Source organism: Pinus tabuliformis, chromosome 6, assembly GCF_031772625.1.
Source record: "Pinus tabuliformis cultivar Carrire ecotype Pingquan chromosome 6, CPIR1, whole genome shotgun sequence".
Classification (NCBI taxonomy): domain Eukaryota; kingdom Viridiplantae; phylum Streptophyta; class Pinopsida; order Pinales; family Pinaceae; genus Pinus; species Pinus tabuliformis.
Genome location: NC_142292.1, coordinates 1442817001 through 1442838838, shown reverse-complemented (window position 1 = coordinate 1442838838; position 21838 = coordinate 1442817001). Strand labels below are relative to the sequence as shown.

General features: G+C 39.1%; 1 protein-coding gene across 4 annotated transcripts in view; it reads left to right on the top strand.

Annotated features, from left to right (window-relative positions):
- Positions 1–10581, top strand: part of LOC149264033 (FACT complex subunit SPT16-like) — a 54981-nt gene extending 44400 nt beyond the window's left edge. For 3 of the 4 annotated variants that reach the window (XR_016259545.1, XR_016259542.1, XM_089427441.1), the window contains one exon: positions 9935–10581. The gene's annotated coding sequence lies outside the window, so the exon portion shown is untranslated. Of the gene's footprint in view, positions 1–5539; positions 6923–9934 lie in introns of all 4 variants that reach the window. The other variant, XR_016259546.1, reaches the window with a different exon arrangement.
- Positions 10582–21838: the final 11257 nt, after the last annotated feature.

The window sequence follows — 21838 nt, the reverse complement described above, 5'->3', positions numbered from 1 at the left end:
CCACACTTTCGGGAGTTCCAAGCTACAACACTTTCAAAGTCAGAAGAATAATATAGGGGCAGTGGTTCACTGTCCTAATTGATGGTGGGTTAACCCACAATTTGATTGACTCATCATTTGTAGCTAGGAGAGGCATCCCTACAAGGGACTTTGGAGGTTTTAATGCGAAGATGGCTAGTAGATTCAACATGACATTCAACCTGAAGGTTCCAAAATACGAACTGAAGATAGGTGTTGATTTATGGTAGCATCAGATGTGCTCTAAGCCTCAAAATTTGTAGGGAGGCTAGGACAGATGTATTCCACAATACCCAGAAATCGTTTTGGGAAATTCCACCGGGAGACAGTTTTATTAAAATAATTAATTATTCTTAATGGGTACCTAAGTCTAAACGTAGGAAATTAAAATAATTAAAGGGTATTAATTAAACTGAGGGTCAACCTTCTAGAAGAAGACGAGGATCAAGTCAATATGATCTGAGCCATTGATTAGAATCTAATTTGGGCCATTGATTACTCAACTGGAGGATTATAAGAAGGACTTCGATGGACATTTGGAAAACACACCAGGCAGATACTCAGTTACCCAAGTAAGATCGATTTTCTCACTAGTCGAAGTTCGGCAAGAGGAAATCGAATCAAAGGGAGAGTTGCAGGTGAGAAGGAGAGAGGGCATCAACATCAGTCAGGAGTGCAGGAGCAGAAAGAAGACGCAGAGTAGAGGAGGGACAGCGCAGAGGCTATGATGCTGAGACTGTGCAGTCCCTACGTAGTGAGATGCAGAGGGGGCAGCAGATCCTCTCCAGAGTCAAAATCTTGTTGAGATGCGTGGTAATATTGTTTGTAAAATTTCTCACAGAAATTCCTCTTCTATTCTACTGGTTGTATCTTGTGCATAAGATTTTTGCTGAAGATCAATAAAGAAACCTGTATCTGCTGCATCGGTTTTCCCACATTGCGTTCTTCCGAGGACAATTGTTAAAAAACAACCGTCATTATGATTATACTTGTGCTAGTATTTTTCCTTGCATCTACTTTCTGCGGTATTTTAATTGTGAAGACTGCAGTAGAATTTATTTTGATATTTGCTGTAGAAACACTGTGAATAACTTATTTCTGAATTAATAAGAGAAGAAATAATATCAGTCATTGTAGTTGGAATTCTATTTAGAATTTTTCACATTAGGCAACCACACCATGATTGACGATTTCTCCATAGTGAAGTTGTTAGACATCGATGTGATTTTGGGTGTCCAATGGCTTATCACTATAGGGAAGCATTGGTACAATTATTAGACCATGGAGATGGAGTTCTCTTTGAAGAATGGTTGGAGGGTAGTATTGAGAGGCATGAACGAGGGTGCCCCAAAAATTGCTGCAACCAAACAAATGAAGTGCTTGAGCAGAGATGAGCACATATATGTGCTATTGAGAAACATGGTGATATCCCAGTTTAACCAACATAAAAGCATTCAATTTTTGCCCAACAATGGGAACAACTTGCAACCTAGCCTGAGAACAATGACTCGACTTCATTTCATTCTTTGCTGAGAAACCATTCGCAGAGGTTATATGCTCAAGAAAGCTGTGTGAAGTGGAGCAAGGAAGCCACTAAGGATTGAGCAAACATGAGCCGAGATTCTAGAACAAGCTAGTAAATGTGTTGAAAAGTGTAGCGAGAGAAGGTATTTTCTAGTCCGTGTTTGGCCAAAAAGACCTCAAGTTGTTCTCAGGAGATAGACTTCATTTGTGGTGAGTTAATTCCCAATTTATGGAATAATCTTCACGAGTTAATGTGTAGAGTTGGAGCTTCAATTAAGTGGAAGTATTCAACAGTTTGACTACAAGATTGGTTGGCATTTTGAGTTTAGAAAATGATGAGTTGGGAAATTCACTCATTGATTGAAGTAAGGATGAACTGTGACTCTAGTTATGATTGGAGAGAGAAACAATTTGAACTCAGTTAACTTGCCAGTTAGAGACTTGAGTTCCAAATTTGAACAAGGCCCAAAATTAGCATGGATCGAATCTATAAAGCAAGGATGAAGGCAGAAGGAGTTCATTGTTGTTTTGTGCACGACGGATTGTGACAAGACACAACTCACGAGATTGTGAGAGAGAGCAGAAGTTATCTTTGTTTGTGAGTGCGTACCTTAGAGGAACTAGTGCGCAGTATTGAGGAGGCTTCTCTGTGGCAGAATTGCGCTAGGAAGTAGGAGCCGAGTCCTAAAGAATAGAAGGTCCTCTGTGCTAGGAAATATGAGGCCTGTGCAAAAGGAAATCATACAAGGTAGGTCGCAAGGAAGCAGGAGTAGGGATCACATGTTTTGCAGGGTGTTTTAAACTAGTACAACAGAGAACAAGTTTGTTCTCAGATTGCCTTATAAGAGATTCAATTGCTCAAGTTTATCAATAAAATACTACAAACAAAGAAGCAGGTTTTCCCAATTGGGTTCTTGAGAAAAATAATTGTGTAAATCTGTGTGTTGTGTTTTTATCTCTGCGTTTTATTCTGCTATTGATTAGTTAAGAAATTATGTATCTTTGTGAAAGGAAGTTTGGTTTCAGTGTTGGTTGCCTTGTTTTCAGTTATTCTCTAAGTAGTTGCAGAATTTCGTGGAAATTTAACATGGTATTAGAGCAAAGATCAATATAAAAATCAGCACCAAGTTGATTAGTGAGGCTAGAGCGCAGATCAATCAAGAAAGCTAGTGCTAGAGTTTGAAGAGCAGAGCACAGCAACTCCTTGGAGAGCAATATGTTGTTCCTAGGGCTAAGGTCAAATCACAGTTTAGAGGGAGCCTCGAATTTTTGTGCATGGAAGGAGTGGATATATGTGGTGTTGGAAGATAATGGGGCGATAGAGTTTGTGAAGCAGGCTTAAGTGCCACCTCAAGACCCCCAACAATTGGCCCAACATAACAAGAATGTCACCAAGGCGAGGATGATCTTTCTTGAGGGGATCAAAGACCATATTATTCCTCATCTCCACGAGAAGAAGACAACATATGAGATGTTTAAAGCCATCTTAGATCTGTATTAGGGTTCCAGTGATGTCGGGAAGCTCTGAGAAGTATCCGGATCTAGATGAGCAAAGATGAGCCCTTCATCACATATCTTTCGAAGTTTAATCAGGTTCAAGATGAGCTAGGTGGTGTGGATGTGATAGTAGCAGAACGAGACCTTGTGAGTCTTGCGCTTTTGGGGCTCCATATGTCTTGATATAGTTTCCAAGATGTAATGAGTGGTAGAGAGAATATTCCTAGTTGGGAAAGGTTATGCAATGATTGTGTTCAAGAAGAGATCCATAGAAGGACGAGAGATGCTAGAGAAGCTCTAGTAGAGGACAAGGAGAACTTTCCCCTGGTAGGCAAAGGTAAAGCTAAGGGCATGAAGGGGCAAAGAGAGGCCAAGTCCAGTCAGAAGGGCGAAAGAAGAAGGATCTAAGCAAGATCAAGTGATTCCATTGCCATGATTTTGGGCACTATGCCACTAAGTGTCCTAATCGAAAGAAGAATTCCAGTAAGGATCATGTAGTTGCATCAATAGAGGTAGATGCATTTTCTGCCCAATTTGAGAAAGATTTCTCATTGATTGCTTGCATGGCAAGCTCAACGAACAACAACTTGTGGTATATTGATTCAGGATCATCCTTCCACATGACCAGGAACAAGAAGTATTTCAGCCACCTAAAGGAGAAGAACATGCAGTTTCAGATTAAGCTAGGAGATGATGGTACATATGTAGCTAGAGGAGTTGGTACTTTCAGTTTTTAGATGGAGTCAAGTAATCCCTTCCATCTCAGAGATGTCCTTTATGTTCTAGGCCTTAAGCAAAATCTTGTTTCAATAACTACCCTTGAGGACAAGGGTTATGATGTCATCTTTAGTAGAGGTAAGGCTTATCTCCAGCACTTAGCTTATAGAGTAAGAAGCATATAGGTGTAAGGAAGAAGAATATGTACCTTCTACATGTTGAGACAGGAGCAACCTTGAGCAACAAGGTAGGAGGTTCTCAAAGGAGAGAAGTGATGGTTGAGGAGAGTAGAGCTCTAAGGGAGTCCTTAGAGCAAGAGAAAATTAGAGTACCTGAGAAGAAGCTACTCAAGTTGGAGCCTTAGCCAGTATCTCAGTTTGAGTCTCGACTAGTTGGCGGCTGGGCCAACCGACAGGATGATGAGCTCAGGGCGACCGGAGGCAACCACTCAGTCAGTGACTCCTAGTAAAGGGAGACCTCGAGCCAATTGGGTAGAAAAGTTGTTTAAGGGAGATCAGGAGAGAGTTGGATCTTCCAGTACCACCTTCAGCCAAAGTAAGCAACCACAAAGGTGCACAGTGTACATGGCACTTATGACTGAGGTGATAGACTCGCAGAGCATGGTTGGAAAGAACATGTCTTTAGATAAGATTTTGCAGCAGGAAGTAGGGAAATCTTCTAGTTCAGAGGGAGCAAATGCAACAACAAAGAATGTGGTAGTGTTGAAGATAGATCTCGGTGGACGAGGTTCCTCCAGTAGTACCTTTCTCGCTAAGAGGGAATGTTGAAAAGTGTAGCGAGAGAAGTTCTCAGGTGCGTGCTAGAAAGACCTCAAGTTGTCTTAAGGAGATAGACCTCAGTTGTGATGAGTTAATTTCCATTTTATGGGAATAATCATCTTGAGTTCATGCGTAGAGTTGGAGCTTCAGTTAAGTGGATGTCTTCAATAGTTTGACTACAAGATTGGTTGGCAGTTTGAGTTTAGAAAAGGGTGAGTTGGGAACTTCAGTCATTTATTGAAGTAAGGACGAATTGTGACTCCAGTTATGATTGGAGAGAGACAATTCTCAGTTAACTTACCAATTAGAGACTTGAGTTCTAAATTTGAACAAGGTCCAAAATTAGCATGGATCGAATCTATAAAGCAAGGACAGTGGCAGAAGGAATTCATTTTTGTTTTGTGCACAAAGGATTATGACAAGACACAACTCACAAGTTTGTGAGAGAGAGCACAAGTTTGTGTGAGATTAACTTTGTTTATGAGTGCGTACCTTAGAGGAACTAGTGCGCAGAATTGAGGAGGCTTCTCTGTGGCAGAATTGCGCTAGGAAGTAGGAGCCGATTCCAAAAGAATAGGAGGTCCTCTGTGGTAGGAAATAGGAGGCCTGTGCGCATCGAAATCGGTCCAGGCAGGCAGCAAGGAAGAAGGAGCAGGGATCAAGTGTTTTGCAGGGTGTTTTAAGCTATTACAACAGGGAACAATTTTGTTCTTAGATTTCCTTGTAAGAGATTCAATTGGTCAAGTTTGTTAATAAAATACTACAAACAAAGAAGCAGGTTTTTCCAGTTGGGTTCTTGAGAAAAATAATTGTGTAAATCCGTGTGTTGTGTTTTTATCTATGCATTTTATTCCATTGCTGATCAGTTAAGAAATTCTGTATCTTTGTGAAAAGAAGTTTGGTTTCAGTGTTGGTTGCCTAGTTTTCAGTTATTATCAACAGGCTTTTCAAGTGGATGAGTTCTTTCCCTATGATTTTATCTCCTGAACACCGCCTCAGTTCAGTTATTTTGCAGCAGAGAAGTCAACAGGATTGCATCACTGGTGGCAAAAAGGAGGAATTTATGGGCCATGTTAACACTATAAGGGTCAAAGGCCACTATAGAAACTCTCTCCAAAATGGGATCAATGGAGCATGTGATAGCCGTGTACCCTCAAAACTTCACACTTACCAATGGTTCATTATGGAGTAGCATGATCTGCCTTTCCAAAGGAGGTCTTCCAGTTGCAACTAAAGTCATGAAGCATACATGTCTAATTCTTCTTGAAGGATGCACGGAGTATGGTGGAGGAGACAATCATGAGGAGCTATGCTCTTCAATTTTATCAAGGATTTTTACGGAACATGGCCTACATCTTTGTGATATGGTAGGGGATGGTAGGGATGTGGAGTTTAGCAGCACCGAGATCATACAGTTGATATGCGTTGAAGCCTTCTGCATGCTTGTTTGGGATCCTGGTATTGGTGTTTGGATTGCTTGGGGATAGGCAATTTCAGGAATGGAGGATTGCAATGTCCCTTTTCCCGGACATGGGTAGCAGAGACTATCTCAGTAGTCTAACCCTTCTCATAGACTACAGATTGAAATAAATTGGTGTATCTCAGGGGAGGAATTAATTAATTAAGGTGACTAAGGAAAAGAATATTAAAAAGCCACATTATTTAATGAAGGAAAAGCTGACCCACGGTATTTGAACGATCCATGGTATTGACCTATGGTATTCCGATAAGCCATCATAATAAAAGAGAAGCAGGAGCTCATTCGGGGACATGATTGGATGTTTTGGTAAATTGATTTGTGGGCTCATTGAGCTTTGTGTGACGGCTTGTAACCCTGAATGTGGATCTCCTTTGGAAGTGAAATTATCCTCCCTGGGATCAAAACTAGTTTTGGTGTTGCAAGATACACCCTAGCTAGTGGACAGGAGAAGTCTCCAGGCCAAGTTTAATGTTCGCTTGGAAGTCCTGGATCGTGCTGTATGTTACGTCCTCCATAGCCAGTGGATTAGCCAGTCAGAATTGCAGGGTATTTATTTGGTGAGTATGAATTATAATTGCCTGTAGCAGAGGTCATTTGAGAGAGGCCAGTCTGAGGGTCGATTTTCCTGGTGTAGCTCATGGGATGGGGCTCAACACATTAGAAATGAATTCTCTCAGGAGGGCCGAGTAGTCTGTGCTGGTCCAAGCTGGTAGACTGCTGGAGCATTACGACTGCAGTCCTGTAGCAGCAAAAGTTCTGAGGAGCATTGTTACTGGATGAAGCGGTGAGATTACTTGATAGCTGGTTGAGAGCGCCTGCAATCGACAAGGGCTGAGTAAAGTTGGAGTAAAATTTGCTGCAATGACCCTGCCAAGACAGAGGACAGACTTTTCAGATCCAGTATCAGGTTCATGTAATCAATGTTTCTATGTAAACCCTGGATTTTGCCAAATAAATTGGGATTTGTTCCTTTGTTACAAGTAATAGATTGTTATGCAAATGTTTGAAAATTTACTTCTGCTATAATTGTTGATGAAATATTGCTGAGTGCAACAATGATGGTTTGCCATGTGTTTGATGAAAGACCCCTAAGGGCATTTTAATGGTTGTTAGCATATTCCAGAAGTATTTTAAAAGGGGATAGCTATAGTTTCTTGAAAACCCTTGAATTTATCTAAAGGGATCATTACAAAGCCTTTATCAGGTGCACGTTCCTCTTTGCACCAGTCAGAAGGCTCTTCTTGTATTGATAATTCAAAAAGCTCAAGTGTCAACTATGCAACTTTCCGAGTTAAATTAGAGGTTTTGAAGTGTTTATAGGAAGATGGCAATGCTGTTATTATTAAAATTGCAAACTCCTTATTGTTGATATCAACATGAACCTAAGTTGCCGGAAACGGCTACCTCCAACCCCAAAACGGCGTTTTCCCGTTTCAGATCTGGATCCGCGAACGAAACGCCGGAAAAATGTTTTTTTGCCGTTTTTTGTTTTTGTTTTTGTTTTTTGTTGTTTTTTTTTTGTTTCTCTGGAAATGGGAAGTTTTTTTTCACAGCCTTTTTTGAGGCGTTTTTGTCGAAAAAACTTGCAGTTTAAAAAAAATGAAAACGTTTTTAGGAAAATTTGAAAAGTATTTAAAAAATTTAAAAGGTTTTTCAAAAATCGTGAAACATTTTTGGAGAAAAAAAGCATTTTCGGCAGAATGACTGCATCTGCCCGCCGGGAATGGCTGAATTTGTTTGTTTCAGCTTAAAACTACGCTCATTTACCCTTTACGTTAATCTAAAACTTAGAAGTGGAGTGAAGCATTATTGTTTATCATTTATCATTTGCATTTGGAAGCCGCCGAGAGGAAGAGTTGCATTTGCCATTTGCCGCCAAGAGTTGCATTTTCCAGTTGAGACTTGTGGCCGCAGAGAGTTGCTGCCTGTTGCTGCCATTATCGTGAAGCATTATCATGGAAGCCGCCGAGACAGTTGATCGCCACCATGGTTTGGGTTTGGGACTTTTAAAATTTACAGTGGTTCAACTGTTTTCATCGCCCGATGCCGAGAGGTCAATGAACTTCATTGTTTTAAGTTTACTGTTTTAAAATGTGTTAATACTAAATAGCTTCTACCTGCTTGCATTTCCATCACTAGTCATAAGGCCACCTCATCATATGGACAGTACCCATAAGAACAGTTGTATGCACTTAAGAATGCAATTAAACTATAGACAAGATCACTTAAAGTCCACAAGAAGGAAAAAACATAATAAAACCATTTAGCTATCAACCTTAACAACAAAAGCATTTCGACAATTCCATTAAAAATAGATGGCTAATCATAGGATTAAATATTTTAAAATTTCAACTGTACCATAATACCATTTTGTAATGAAGAATAATAAAGGCAAGACGAACTTGAGCAATCAATTACAATAGCAGATCTGAATTGATGACAATAGCAGATAGATCATAGATGATAATTGATTATGTATTTTTAGTCTTTATATCTAATCTAGATTCTAAAATATGAATGGTAATATGAAATTTTTATTTTTTAAATATATATATATATATATTATTTATTTAATATGTGCCGTTTCCTGCCGTATCGTATCCAGATTTTTTGAACATTTGCTGTATCCGTTTCAAACCCCGTATCTGTATCCGTTCCCGTATCTGTTTCAGTGCAACTTAGACATGAACCACTGCCAATTCATCACTCACTGATGTAATTTTGGTCCTTGGACACTAGTTTCTCTACCTTATTGCGCCCCTCCATTTTTGTGGCAGAGTACTTTTCTTAAATACAGTATATGAGACATGCCAATAATTTCATTTTCAACTTATTCCATTCAAGTTTTTCTTGTTTTACATTTTTGAAATGTTTTATCACAGATTCAATCACTGATAATGATAATATCAGTAGGGCTGTGTTATTTCTGCTTGCAAATTTAGTGATGGCATCCTGATCTGATGTGGGTTTAGTTTCAGTACCATTCACTATGACCCCTAAATTTTTAAGCAAAATAATGTTTCCTGTTAAACTGTTCGTGAAGCATAGGTTTTGCCCTTCAACTTTTGTGATTCACAAAGGGAATATTGGCCACCAAACATTTTTAAAATTTTGAGTTAAAAGTTGCATCTTTTTAATTTTGAGTAACTAGTTACCTCTGCTTTTCATTAAACCCACAATGTTTGTCATTTTGACCTCTGTTCTAACACTGCTGTCTCATGGCTGCCCTCACCCCAATATTTGCTATTCAGTGCACTTCCAAACACTGTTCTGTGCCCAGTGTGCCACTCAAAGATGAAACATGTGGAGATTCATCACTTTGTCCATTTGAAGATTTAGAGTAAAGAGACGGAACTTAAGTACTGTCCTTCTCATTTGGTTGATATATTCACTGAGTCATTGTTGAAAGACAATATTATAATATTTAGAGGCAAGCGTGGCGTGTAAAAGTTAACAAGGTACTCATTTTTGGGGGTGTCAGAAATGCAACTACTGTTGTTAATATTATGAAATAAAATAATTCTAGGTCAAAAATAAAAGTAAAAATGTAACTTAGGCACAATATCATGTAAAAAGGTAATTGCTTAGTGATCTGTACTCACTCTTCTCCTTATAGGGAGTTGAATCCGTAATGCACAAATGATGTATTTATTATCTTTTTCATAATGAATGATATTGATTATCATGCATTCTTGTCTCTTATCCTATCTAGTTGTTATTATCATTAATTTTTATTCTCTCAATTAATTTGGCAATGAAATGGTAGTGGAGGGAAAAGAATAATGTGTTGCAAGGTAAGCAATTTCATCACAAATTTCAAAATTGTAAGATTCAGTGTAATTTAATTTGTTTTATGTTTTTCCTATTTGGTAATGGAGGGAAATATAATTTTAATTGTTTTTTTTCCTTTATTTTGTAGATTGTTGATGGGCCAGCTATTGTGGACATACCAATAAATATTCAAAATCGAAAGTTTTCTATGTGTGCTAAGCCATTCATGTGCTTTAGGGGGTGATCACAATTGGAGTGTATTTTAAAAATACACTCAAACAAGCACAACATGCTGGTATATCAATGCTTGAACGAATGGTGTTTGTTTACTAAATTCTTTGGTTGTGGGTGGGGGAGTTTGAGAGGCCCCCCTGATGGAAAGGCCATTTTCTTAGATGAGATTAACCCCACTTTTGATTGTGTGGTGGAGGCTCAAAGGAGTGTTTTGAAGGATCCACCTGGTTGGTTATATGGGGAGGAGGACCAAGAGCAGATGGCACCGTAGCAGGAACAGCCAACAAAGTCAAGTGTAGGAGCAATTAGTTGTTTGCTCTAGTTCCACTAGACTTATGATGTGAGGACTTCCACTAAAATATGAAGACTCTCCACTATTGGACCCTATTTAAGGGGGAGAGGGCATTTATAGTAGATACATTTACATTTGTGGTTTAATTTCCATTTTGTTGGACTATTCAATTTTGACTTTTGCCCACTGACAACTACTGATGGTGAATGTATGATGCACATGATTGGACATCTTATATATGATAACAATTTATCCTCTTTTATTATTTATATGGCAGTGTGACTATCGAAGGCTGTTTCAGATTTATATTCTAATTTAGTTTAAAAATCAATATTCCAATATTTTTGATTGTTTAACGAATTTTGCTGATTTTTTGCTGAGATCTCCCTGAATCAAGATTTTCAGAACCTGGCCAAAGCATTGTGGAGTTTGAGTTCTACAACACTGGAATAACTTATTAGGTATTTTTGTTCTATTTACCATGTCCTTGTTTATGGTTCTGAAGTAGTCATCGGTAGATGTGTTTTTTTTTTCTATTTTTTCATACATGTAGTGGTTTTTCTATTTGTAGTCGGATTTTATCCTCGTCGCCATATTGAAGAGTACCTTGAGGTGATGTATTAAATCATAATGCATTATGGACATTATTGATCATCATGGGATCCATCTTTGGACACATGGATGCTTACTTGGTAGAAATTCATCTCTATGTGCTTATATGCCTATGCATTCTAGAATGATCAATTAGGAAATTGGTTAGAATTTTGTTATGATTTTTGTCACATTTTACTTTTGTTTGTCACACGTTGAGGGGGTCATGTGTTTTAGGGCCCTAGCTTTTCTAGCTCAAAGAAAAAAAATCTTACCTTGTTGTAGAAATTCATTTTTGCCTGGTTATATATGTCTATTCTTTCCAAGTTCTTTGATTAGGAAATTGCTTAGGATTTTTGTGGTGATTTTGATCACATTTTACTTTTTGCATTGTGGAGTTTTTCTACAACACTGGAGTAACTTATTAGGTATTTTTTGTTCTATTTATCTTGTCCTTGTTTATGGTTATAATGTAGCCGTTGTTAAATGTGTTTTTTTTCTAATTTTTCATACGTGTAGTGCTTTTTCTATTTGCAGTCAGATTTTATCCTCATAGTAGATATTCATCTTTTCCTGGATATATATGTCTATGCTTTCCAAGGTGATTGATTAGGAAATTGCTTAGGATTTTTGTTGTGATTTTCATCGCAGTTTACTTTTGCATTGTGGATTTTGAGTTCTACAAGACGAATAACTTTTATAAATTAGAAATTCATCTTTGCTTGGTTATATATGTCTATGGTTTCCAAGATCACTGATTAGGCAATTGCTTAGGATTTTTGTTGTGATTTTCATCACATTTTACTTTTGTTTGTCACATGTTAGTAGAATTGAAATTCCATCTATGTTGAGGGAGGGCATATGTTATAAAAGTCTAGCTTTGCCAGCTAAGTATCAAAATAAATGATCTTATTGTGGAAGGGGGATTTCAGCTCTTAGGCTTGACACCTCTTGTCCATAGTTCTGTGGTCAAGGGGTGGAATCTCGTAATAGCTAGTTACTTAATTCTTTAATTGGGCAGAGATGATCATGTGGTGTTGAAAAATGGTGGACTTTGTGGGAGGGTTTCATATCAATATAGGTGTTAATGTGGAGGATTTCGTGGGAGAGTTCATAACCATATAAATTTGCCTATGTTGAGAAATCTAGGGGCAGCAATGTTGTATGATTTCTCTTTCTTTGATAACTGCTTGTGATATATTTTTACTTAACTTGATTGGCTTCTTCTTTCAAGTGTTTATTATTAGTGTTTTTCTTCATTAAACAGTTATCAAACCATAAAGAACAATAAGACAAAGGACAAAAGATATAGGCGATCAGCCAGGGCCAAAACCTCTCCACTTGAGAGGAAAATCCACAAGAATTCTTCTCTTCTTATAGAACTTCAATTGACGAATTCCAAGACTTAAAATTTTGACCTAGATTCCTCTAAGACCAAGTCAAATTATTTCCTTGAAGTGCTTTCTCAATCCAAGTCAAACTTGCCTTTGAGCTCCTTGTACTTCACCTTTGAGCAACAATTCAGACCTGAAACCTTGATTGTAATTTCGGCCTCTTCTACTTGCAACTTTTGACCTTCTGCAATTTTTGCACGTGTGATCAAACTAGTGCAGATTTGGAGAGAGTTTCTTCTTCGCTTGCCTTGGGCTTGACTTCTTATAACTTCGGCTTGCAAGAGAAATCCTTCACATGCTAAATTTCGGCTTCCTCGAGGCCTGCAATTCGGTCTTCCTGCAACAGAATGGATGCCCTAGTTTTACCTTGCACGTGTGAGAGATTTCAGCTCAAAACCAAATCCAAACTTTTGATTTTTTCTGCTGGATTCACCTCCTCTTCCTTGCTCTTTCTTTTGACTTCTTCTTTGCCTTGATCGAACTTGTTGATGCTTCTTGGATGCCCCTTTGAATGAGGCTGAGTCCTCTATATATAGGCTTCTCATGCAAGTAGGTCGACTTGACATTGATCCTAGGTCGGCATGTCTTCTTAATAGGTCGATTGGCTTCTTTGGATGACGGACTTGATTATAGCACATGGACAAGGTCTTTTGACTCTAACTTTGACTCAAATAATTTTCTTTACAATATGTAACATGCCCAAGACGGGTCTTTCGTACATGACAGTGATTTTCTTAACTTGTAGACTCAATGACAAGCCCTAGAAGCTCCTAGTGGGAGCTTGAATTATAAAATAAATTTCCTTGAGCATGAAACCCATGCCTCAAGAGTAAATTCTCATTACATAAAATACATAAAATCATGATTACATATGTCATTATGAAGACCGAACCTAGTTACATATTTCAACACTCCCTCTTAACTAGGGAGGTATTCATAATTCATATAAGGTACTTGGATATTCTCAATCTGCAGTGTTCTCATAAGAAGAGTCAGATTGGTAACTTATCTGTTTAGATCAACCAACATTGTCACATAGCAAGGCCTTGACTAACAACTCTATCTCTCCACAAGATTAGAGCACATTGCTGGTGAGACCACCATCATCATTGTGTCTCAAGGTACATACCCCACCTGGGTGTTCACAGGGTATGTCCTCCCAGGACTATTCTTATCTTGGATTCCCAGACTTCAAAGAATATCGGTCCTCTACGACTACTCTTATCTTGGATTCCTTACCTCATCTTCAAAGAGTATGGGATGCCAGATGCTTACCCAATCCTCCATTCTTTCTTCCAAAGTGAAGACAAGAATGATGTGTCTATCTCTCCCTCTCAAGTAGGGAGGATCTACCCATTCCAATGAAGGAATGAATCCATTCCTATAAAAGGAATGTACCCAAGCTCCCTCTTATGCAGGGACTTGTCCAAGCCAGTGTTACACGAACCCCCCCACCCCTGAATCAAAACCCCAAAATGCAATCCGTATGGATCTGTGGGTGATCCGTCGGCTGAAATGTGGATTGGGCCGAAAAAGACGCTTCCTACTCGATCCACGTTTTAGAATTTTCAAAACGCGTTTCGATCGGCGGATCACCCATACGAGACATAACGTTTTGGGGCCGGATCCGTACGGATCGCGATCATTTTTGGGGGCAACCGACTGGTTCTGCCTTGTGGCCCCACAAGTACGATTTTTTAAATTTTTTTATTTTCTTTCTAGTGGTTGGGGGTGGGTCCAAGTTGGGTTAAGGTAAGGAATGAAGGGATTAAAAGGCCCTTTCACCTCTCATTTTCTCACATGTATTTTTTGAGAGCTTGGAGAAGAGAGGAGAAAGAGAGGAGAGACTTGAGGAGAGCTTGAAGGAGTGAAGAAGGATGAGCTAGGAGAAGGAGGAGGAGCTTGGAGGAGTAAAGAAGGGCTTCCATCTACAAGAGCTAAATAGGTAAGTGCAAACCCCAAACTCCCTCATTTTTTTGTCATTGTTTTTGTATTTTTCTCCTCCCTCTCCTACTCTTTCCCATTCTTTCTTCTTGCTCATTTAATTGCAGGTTGTCCAAGTATTCAAAGATGGTATTCTTTGGCTTCTATGTATCATCCCACTTTCGATTTTAATGATGGCAAGGGGAGTAGGAATAGAAGGGAAGAAGAACAAGAGGATAGTGGTCCCCATATGAGTGACCCAATGTATGATGAGGAGGAAGGATTTGAAGAGGAAGGGGATGAACCTGAAGGGAACATTAAAGCACTAGAGGGGAAAGATGCATTGACACCCTTGTGGAACTATGTGACCAAACTTAAGGGGGAAAAGGTGGTGGAAGTTGCAAATTTTTGTGCCCTCGTGGTTGTCATGGAGGAAAACCATTTAGTGGTTCATAACTTCATATACCTGTATGAGGAGGTATCTTTGTGGGGTGATGGACATTGATGATAAAAATGGTGCCATGGGGATACAAATTTGCCCAAACATTTCAGCTGAACAAAGAAGAAAATACATCCAAATAGAGGAGGTTGCACAAGAAAAAAGCAAGAAACAAAAAACTTAGTTTGAATCAAGTGCAACCTCTAGATTTGGTAGCTCTTCTCCTCATGGTACTTCTGCAAGCTCTGGAGGTAAAAGAACAATAGGGGATTTCTTGAATGTTGCTGGGAGGGATGTGGATGGAAAGATAGTTCGATTTCTTTGTGCTTGTGGTGTACCATTCAATGTGTTTCGCTCTCCCTATTGGCATGAAATGGTAAAGGCGATCAATAAAGCCCCAAAAGGATACAAGTCCCCCAATTATGAGAAAGCTAGAACAGTGTTATTAGAAAGAGAAAAAGCAAAGGTTCAAAGAGATTTGACACGTTTTACAAATGAGTGGGTGGATTGTGGGGAATCCATTGTATTAGATGGGTGGACAAATATTAGAAACCAACATTTGATAAATGTTCTTGGCGTTTCTGCTAGTGGTGCAATATTTATTACATGTCATGACTCCTCCATTAGTGCAACTTCCGAAAACATTGCAGATCTCCTATTGCAATCAATCAAAGATGTTGGTTTGAATAATGTGGTTCAAGTGATCATAGATAATGCAACAAATTGTAAGGGAGTAGGAAAAGTTATTGAGCGTACTCATCCACACATCTTTTGGTCCGGGTGCTTGGTGCACACATTGAACCTTTTGATGCATGATATTGTGAAACATAAAGAATGTGGGTGGATTAATGAGCTTTACAGGAAAGGGAAGTGACTCATTAAATCTACACAATTATCACAGGGCATACAAGGGTAAACTACTTCTATGGCACTTTCCAAGTTGCAGTTGCTTAAACTTGCAAAAACAAGATTTGCAAGTTATTACCTCACCTTTAGGTAGTTAGTGAAGGTGAGACAAACTTTAACTAATATGGTGACCTCTGAATCATGGGAGGAAATTAACACTGTTAAAGATGGTGCTCATGTAGCCGAGGACACTATTCTTGACATGTTTTTTTTGGTCATAGGTTAAATATGTTTTGCAAATCACCAAACCAATTTATTACATGATCAAGTTTGCAGATTCATATCACCCAATAATTGGGTAGGTGTATGAGCAAATAGATAGCATGTTGGGGCAGATTAAAGACATTGTTGAGCCGAGAGATATCACCTTGTAAAATTATATTCGCGCAGAGGTGGAAAACCGATGGGAAATGCTAAATGTTCCATTACATGCATTAGCATATGTTTTGACACCTAAATACTATCATCCATCATGGCTTTCAACACCAGCACCTAGGGAGGGGGGAGCAGGAGAAAACCACACCTAGATCTAGAGGTTCTAGAAAAATGTATGATTGCACTAGGTAAATTAGTACCTGATAAGGAGTCTGCCATGGTATGGAAACAATTGAGCAACTATATGCTTAACATTGGTCCATTTGGGAGCATGCATGCAATTAGAGATCGAGAGAGTTTTTCTTCTCTTGAGTGGTGGAACATGCATGGAGGTGCTACTCCACTTCTACAGACTTTGGCATTGCGGGTGCTGTCACAGGTGGTAAACACTTCTTCTGCAGAGCGGTGTTGGAGCTCTTATTCTTTCATCCATAGTGTTAAAAGGAACAAGTTGAGTTTAGACTGGGCAAAGAGCTTGGTTTATGTTCATTATATCTTGCGATTGTTGTCCCATTACTATGATGATGCAAAGACTAATAAAGACTTTAAGGTTTGGGATAGGAATCCAGAGGAGCCCAATTTGGAGGATGGAGTGTTGCGATTAGAGCAATTAGAAGATGCTCTTATCCAGGTATGTCCATTGTGGTATGAATTTCAAAATTTAGTCAACAAATGGCATGTCCATTGAATTCAAATGTGTCAATTTTGCTTATAAAGCATTTCTCTAATTCATGTTTTTAATTTTTTTTGTTAACTAGTGGTTTTTTTTGATATGAATTTTTTGAGCGATTCCAAGATGATGATGATCGAGTTGAGTTGTGACCTCGATCTGGTCCCTTGGTTCCTAGGTTCCATGGTTCAACACCAACAACAGGGGCTTTGTCTTCATCAGTTTCAGTCCCACTCCCACAACTTCCACAGGGACCATCTTCTTCATTGCCACCACGTGGAGGCCCACCACCACATACTCTTCGTGGTGGAAGGAGGAGAGATTAGTAGATATATTCGCAATTTACTACTTTTGTCATAGATTAATCATTAGACTTGTGGGCTTGTTGTGAATTTGAACCTTTTTGGCTTGGTGGTGGCCAAGTGGCCTATTTTGTAAACATTATTATTTGAATTTTGGGCATGAATAATGTTGACAGTTGCTCACTTGCTAGATAATATGCTTTATGTTTTATGTTTTATAAATGCTTAAATGTTTTATGTTTTATAATATGCTTAAAAATTTGATGTATGTTTGTAATTGCTACAATATAGATGGTTGATGCTTGAATAATTAATCATTGATGTACAATGGAATCATGGATGCCATATCTATCTTGATTTATGTAAAAATATGTATGTTTTCATGTCTTCTACAACTAATTTGGTATTTGGGATGTTTGTTTTGAATATAAATGCAAAAAGAATATATATATATATATATATATATATATATATATATATATATATAGATATATATATATATATATATGCTTCCGAGACGCTTTGCTTCCTAGATTTTTGGAAAATGACGCTTCCGCATCCCCACTTCCAAAAAACGTCCCTATTTCGTCCCCGCTTCATGCAACGTTGGTCCAAGCTCCCTCTTAACCAGGGACTTGTTTCCAGCAGCTTCCTGCTTTGGATGGAGATCATGGGACTATCAACTGCTTGTGGGGCTCCTCCTTTCGATGTCGTGAATTTTTATCTTCATCATTATGAAGTCTTCATCTTTTGGGACATGTTTGTATGGCATTGACCATCCATCACTTTCCTTCACGAACCATGTTAGTCATGTCATCCTTCCTTTCATCGGAAAGTGATCGACTAGACCATATTTGGCTTTTCTAAATATAACTACCTTTTCCACATCATGTTTCCTTTAGGATCTTACAACCTACAACGTGAGTACTTAATTGTGGGTGACTTCCACAATTCTCTTTCGACAACCCTGTATCAACCCATCCAGATATTGTTCAAAAATAAAAAATGAACATCAAATCAAAACTGCCTTTTGTGATGGCCTTTCATCATGGCATCTTCTTCTTGCAACATCAACATTTTGCACACATATTGAACATCTCCAAGATATTTAATGTCAAGGGTCTCCTTCCTTTCCAGAGTTCATCAAAGTTTTCACACCTTTTCCATGGAGATTTCATGGTCAATTCTTCTAGTCATCAGATGTTGATTTTTCTATGTGACCATAGTTGCATCTTTCATGATGTCTTCTTTCTTTCTTCACATATTGCTTCCCAATAACTTCCATCCATAGTTCCTTCATCTTTGTCAACCACCTCATATTCCATATGAGGACATATTATGTTGATTTCATCTTTTCAATATGTGAATTATGCCCTCATGCATCTTTTTCAAGGAAGAGATCCTTTTTTTTGATGATGTAAATCATTTATCCATGCAACCATATAACATGACTCAATCAAATGCATACATACCTCTTTTCCTTTTCTGGTCATCTAGACTTCCTTCGACAACTTCCCTTCCATGATTGAAAATACTTCAACTGTCTTGACTTCCTGCACTCCTTTGTCATCATACCATCATTCTTCCAAACAATGAATCCCATCCAAGGTGGAATTCTTAGCAAGACACTTGCTTCTTCCAAGAGATGAATCTTCTAATGAAGATTCCAACGGAGGATCTTGATTATCCTCATCTTGCAAATGCTCCTTTCTAATGATGTATGATGAGCTCTACACTAGATGAATTTCTTCTACCATAAGTACTACTTATGCTTCCAATGAGGTTACCAAGAGCTACTTCCTTCTAATGATGACTGCCATAGACTTCTACTTCAACTATCTTTCAAGCTTCTTATGATGATGTCATGAGCTCTTGCTTCAATCGTATGCTATTATGATGCCATCTCCTAAAATGATGCATCCTATCATGCTTCTAATGCTTCCTACCATGATAGCTATACTTTACAAAAACTGAAAAGAACTTGGTGGAGAAGATTATCTCAATCATAGTAGAGATCTTTTACTTCCTCCTTTGATTTCTTCTTTTCAGCTTCTTCCACTTCTTCAGTGATATGGGCTTCTTCCCTTCCTCTTTTGTTGTTGTCCTTCTTGAGTTTAGGAAAATTTCTCTTGTATGCCCATATTCATGACAACCATAACATTGGATTTTCGACATATCCTTCTTGTTCTTTTTCTGAGGACCAAACTGTCCGAATTTTCCTTTCTTCTTAGCTGTGGCAACAAATTCTTGTGCTTGCTCATTTGATCCTACATCACTCTTTGCCTTCAACCTTGTTTCTTCAATTTTGCATAATGACCAAAGTTCATTGAATAGGGTAGCTTCCTTCTTTCCATAGATGCTTGATGTAAAGTTGCCCCATTCCTCTAGTAGTGCATTGAGCGCTATGGTGGTCATTTCCTTATCAGACGTTATTTCTTAAGTCTTGTAGTCGGTCTCTTATTTTTGGCACCCTCATAAAGTATGAGGCTATTCTATATTCCTTTGATATCTTCATCTTGTAGAGTTCTTGTCTCAATTATATCACTTCTCCAACAACACTTATGGTGAATAATTCTACTAGCTTCTCATATATTTCTTTCGATGTCTCCAACTTTGATACATAGGGTATGAGGGGATCTTTGAAGGATTCTATACGGATCCTTTGAGCCCTTACTTCCCCTTTCATATACTTTGCAAAAGCTTGAGCTTCTTCCTTTGGCAGTTTAGTAATTGAATCCTTAACATGATCAACGACTTCATTTTCTATGAGGATTAAATAAATCCTCTTCTTCCATGCAAGAAAGTTTGATGACCCAATCAACTTGTTGCTTTCCTTGCAAAATGAAGTCATTTTTGATAGATTCAGATGTGGACATAAAGATACTGATTGTTGAGAAATCTAGGCAATTGATAGTTAAAAGATTTCTTTGCTTGATAATTGCTTGTGATACACTTTTACTTCTTAGCATATAGTCTTTTCTTCGTTATGTTATTATTGTGTTCTTTTCATCAATACAATCACCAATATGCACAATAAAAGACAAGTGACACAGTATGTAGGCTTGTGAGTCAGTGTAATATCCCTTATCAGGAATATGCCTCAAACACAAGCAAACTCCAACCAAGTGGTATGGTAGCCGAGGAACTCAAGAGATAAAAATAACAGTGGTGCAACATACAATAATGTATACATGGAATATAAGCAGATACTCAAGAAATGCAGAGAGAAATGCTAAGCCATTTTATTACACTGAGTAATGGAAAGAGTACAAGAGGTGATCAGAAAGATAACACCTCGACTTGCACAAGGCAAGTGAAGAAATACACTCAGAATGGTAAGGAAATGGCCCCTCTCTGAACTGTGTTCAAACTGCCGGAGAATTGTTGTGCTGCTGCTACTGCTGGAATCAAATGAGGATTTGGGGCTGTTCCCCTCCTCAGAAAATGCTGAAACTCTGGAATCAGCGTCGGCTCAATAAACCCAGAAAAGCCCAGAAAGATTTTCTAAAATAGCTGACCCCCGAAAATCACCCCCTTGGGGATCTACACAATCCCTCAAGGCTCTGCGCTGCCCCTGAAGAGAACCCTCCAGAACTCTACCCAAAACTCTTCAAATCCTCCAATATGCAAGAGCTGATCCCTTGCTTGATCTCCAAGCTCAAATCCTCCACAAAAACCCAGTTCGGAGCTCCTACCAAAAGGGACCGCGTCCACCCCTCTCAAGACTGCGCAGTCATCAAATATGCTCAGTTCCTCCTCAACTCCAGAAATCGCTCCTACTGCAAAATACTGTTGAAACTACCTTGCCCGAGCAGGCACTTGAAGTCCCCCGGGGCTAAGGGTGAGATCTCCGAACGGAGACACTCGATGCACTAAACAGTGCTGCAGACAGGCTAAACAGCCAGCGTGCTCTAAGTCGAAGTGACTAGCTCAAATGCAACATAATCGAATGATCAAAATGAGGAGGCTCCTCTCTCCTTTATAGCGTTGGCCTCTCTCAAAACCCTAAGGCCCACCTCCTCCAATGTAGCCTCTCTCTTGCCACGTGTTCCTTCTCCATCTGCGCAGTCCCTCCAAGTGTCTACGTGGGCCCCTTCTCTACGTGGTCCTTGGGCCCCTTGGCTCCCCTTTAAGTTACAACGTTGTGCTACTAGGGAGTGACTTTATTCATAAAGTGAGTTATGTCCCCCTTTTCTCACCTTTTTATTTATAAATAACTATAGAAGGCAAAATTGAGTAAAATCGAATATTCCAATTAGCCATGGCTAATTAGGAATATTACAGTTTCCCCCGGCAAAATGTTGCTTGTCCTTAAGCAACTGAAGTGATGGATGCTGCAAAATTTTCTCACTCTCCCAAGTGGCATCCTCATCCAGTAAATTCTTCCACCTCACCAAGAATTCCTGGACCATCCTGCTCCATAGCTGCCTCTCCCTGGTATCAATAATAGCCTCTGGCTGCAACACCAAATGCCCCACATCATCTGTGGGTGGTAGCTCATCTGTCACTGTCACCTGCTGCCCCAATGCCTTCTTCAGGCATGATACATGAAAAACATTATGAATCTTGTTGCCTTGGGGCAGCTCCAATCCATACGCAACCTGTCCAATTCTGTCTATCACCCTGTATGGCCCATAAAAGCGGGGCTTGAGCTTATCAGCTCCCTTCTGCTTCAGTGACGACTGTCGGTATGGCTGTAATCGTAGGTAGACCAAGTCCCCTACCTCAAATTCTCTCCCCCCGACCCCTGTCAGCATACAGGTTTTGCTGGTTCTGTGCTGTAGCCATATTATCCTTGAGAGCTCGGAGGATATCCTGACTCTTTTGGATCCAAATCTTGGCTCTCGGAGCCTTGCTAGCACCAAACATCACGTCAGTAAAAGATAAAGGATGATATCCATACAAAGCATAGAATGGTGACATACC